Below are 3,716 nucleotides of genomic sequence, written 5' to 3'. Positions count from 1 at the left end.
ATGGGGAGAATGCTGGCCATGAATTAACTCAGCAGCCTTAAGATGGCCCAGGAGCTTCTACCTATGTTGCTCCTGGGGTGAGATTTAAACCAAAGAAATCAGAGAAATAAAAATACATATGTTGTTTCTTTTTTATTTTAAATCATTTTAGACTTACAGAAATTTTCAAAAATCATGGAGTTCCTGTATATCCTTCCCTCAGCTTCCCTTAATGCTAACACCTTTAAAAAATATATATTTATTTATTGAGAGAGAGAGAGAGAGAGAGCATTGGGGGTGGGAGGGGGGAGAGGCGGGGGAGGAGGACAGACTCCCCACCAAGCAGGGAAGCCCTACACAGAGCTCAGTCTCTGGACCTTGAGACCATGACCTTAGCCAAAGGCAGCCACTTAACCCAGTGAGCCACCCAGGCACCCCTGTTAACACCTTTTATAATCACAGTACACAACCTCATAAAAAGTAACATTGTTACAGTAATATTAACTGAACTGTAGACTTTATTCAAAGTTCATTAGTTTCTCCACTGGTCATTTTTCTGTTCCAGGGCCCAATCTAGAATCTCATAATAGATTTAGTTGTCATGTTTTCTTAGTTTCCTTTAAGCTGTGACAGTCCTTCAGTCTTTCTTTTCTTTCATGACTTGGCACTTTGAGGAGCACAGATCAGTTATTTTGCAAAATGTCCTTCAAGTTGGATTTGTCTATTTTTTTTTCTTTTTTAAAGATTTTATTTATTTATTTTACAGAGAGAGAGAGAGCGAGAGAGCTGTGCACAAGCAGGGGGAGGGGCAGGCTCCCCACTGAGCAGGGAGCCTGACATGGGTCCCAGTCCATTGGAGGATCCTGGGATCATGACCTGGGCCGAGGGCAGATGCTTAACCAACTGAGCCACTCAGGCGCCCCGGTCTAATGTTTTCTTATGATCAGATTGAGGCTATGCAATTTTGGCCAGAATGCCAAAGAAGTGAGTCTTCTTATGCATCCTGTCACAGGGAAGATGTTAGTGATGTGTCTTACTACTTTTGATCACTTATTCAAGTAGTGTCTGCCAGACTTCTCGACCATATGTTACATATCCCCCCCCAGGGTAATTAAAAAATTCTTTTGAAAGATATATTTTGAACTTTAAGGAACCTTTATTCTCCTCAAACTTGTGTTCACTAATTTTATCATCCACTGGACATTCTTGCCTGCGACAGTTATTATTGTGGTATTCTAATGGTGATTGTCTATTTTCCCCATTCCTCTGTTCACTAACTGAATTTTTTCTGTAAGGAAAATATTCATGAATTGAAATTCTTCTGTAAGGGAAACTTGCCTTTTCTACTGTTCATTTACTTATATTAGTATGAATTTTGGATATTTATTTAATTCTATAAGGTAGGATATAAATGCTATTGCTATTTGATTTGTTGCTAAACTTGTTCCAGCTAGCAGTTGGGATCACTTTTAGGTTGGCTATCATGCTTTTTAAATATGCCTCCATGTTATTTTTGTGGACTTCCTTACTTTCTGACACTACAGGATGTTTCTGGCTCATTTTGTTCTTTCTTTAACTCAGCTCTGGAATCGACCAATTCTCAAAGGAGCCGTGGTTCCTTTTACTGGAAAATGATATTTAAAAGCCAATATTTGGGATCTTTACATGCTCCATGCTCAGTGCTACTGTTGTGTGTCACTTTTTCTGGGCCTTCAGTAGATAGAGCTAGTAGATATAAGTACAGATACTAAGTCATACATATTTATATTAATATATATGTTTGTGTTTGTGTTTGATTAACACTAGCCTTACAAAATGAGATAGGAAGTGTTCATTTTTCTTCTACTTTTTTGGGAAAATTGGGTAGAGTTGATGTTATTTTGTTCATAAATGTTGGTAGAATTCACCAGTGAAATATGGTATTTCCTTTAGGAGAGTTTTTAACTAAAGATGTAATTTTTTTATGCATATATTACACACATATTCTAGGCAAGAAGTGGAAGGAAGAACAAAAAATGTTTCTCAGATATCTGTCTTAATTTTAAGAAGCATTTTCAGAAATCCAACACAACAAATTCGGTCTATAGTTCATTGAGGAAACATTAGTTTCATAATCATGTGTAACTGCAATGGAGTCTTGGAGATGTATCTCTATCTGGATACATTGCCACAAATGCAGGAGTTTTGTTAGTAAGTTGGAAGGAGAGAATGGCATTGGTAAGGCAACTCGTTTCTTCCCCTTGGTAATATTAGTAATTGCCTAAACAAGGTAGAACTCTATATTAACTACAGAGGGTCTGAAGTACCAATGGATCAGTCTTGATGAGGTGTTCAATAAATATTTAAAAATAATAAACTGGAGCACAAACTTCAGATAAAAATGGAAAAAATGGCTCTGTGAATTACAACAGCATTCTGACATTATGAGGATGCGTAAAGGTTAAGGAAGAAAGTCTAGGCTGAGAAAACATAACTAGTAGAGCGCTTAATCTAAACAACAACCAAAGCTGTGACACAGAAGCATAGTGTAATAATTAATTTCTACTGACTGGTTTCCAGTAGAGACTTCTTATAACTCCTGACACGTTCAAGAATACCAGTTACAGAGGAAAAATGTTTATCTGTGTAAACAGTGGATAGACACCTTTTTTTTTTTTTTTTTAGGTTCTTATTTATATTGTAGAAACTGGAGTGTGGAAATCTAGTAAGACAACCCTTTATTCTCTTTTTATGCCTAGTGTTCTGAAATATCACAATGATATGCTTTGGTGGGGGTCTTTCTTATTTATTTTGCTATGCATTCGTTGGACTCCTTCCATAATTTCTTTTATTACTACTTTGATAATTTCCTCTGCATATTTTATGTGGAAACATATTATTTCAATATTTTACCTCCAAACAGGTCTTCTATTTTGTTTTCTTCTCTACTATTTTACTTTTTGTAGCTTTCTTTTCTTTTTTCTTTTTAAAAGATGGTCCCAAATTTACCATCAATTAAACTTTAATTTTTTCTATCATATTTTACACAATATTGTATCTACTTTTAGTATTATATATATTTAAGTTTTATTTTCAAGGCTTTTTACTCTCTTATCTTTGTGTTTTATTTTTCTAGACATCCTACTCTTATTTAAGAACGTAATAATGTCTTTTATATTTGAGGATATTATTAACTATGTTACACAAATATGTTTCATTTTTCTTGCTTTCTGTATTTCTTTGTTATATTTTAGTTTTTCTCCACCTCCTTTTTCTTTTGTAAAAACTTTTGAAATGCTCAGTTATTCTTGTATATTTGCCATGTTTAGGAATAGTCTTTGTTTTCTTGGATAGGGTTTGTCAATAAAGTGGCTAATATTAAGGTGATCTAGGGGTAATCAACCATTTTTGATGAAAGATTCTCAAATGCTAGGGTTGGTGGTACATGTCTCTTAGGCTTTCCAGTTTTTCCAGAAAGGATTCTTTTATTACCAGAGGGTTTTGAGGGTGGAAGCAAGCATTCTGGAAGCTAATCAAGAGAAATGCTGGGTTTTTACCTTTCAATATACAGAATTATAATTTATTTTCTTTCCTTCTTTCAGCTAAGCATGTTTTCCTAAAGTTTAGAATCTCTTGTTCAATTTCCATTGACAATAATGCTTGTCCTCTATTGCTGTGAAGTGGTCAATCCCTAGGCTGTTTGCGTTGGAGGTAACGTATTTGGAATCCAACTATAACTTAAATTATCTTTCACCGAT

The sequence above is a fragment of the Neomonachus schauinslandi genome, chromosome 8 (genome assembly GCF_002201575.2).
Source record: "Neomonachus schauinslandi chromosome 8, ASM220157v2, whole genome shotgun sequence".
NCBI lineage: Eukaryota > Metazoa > Chordata > Mammalia > Carnivora > Phocidae > Neomonachus > Neomonachus schauinslandi.
Note: the sequence above shows the minus strand (reverse complement) of the source record.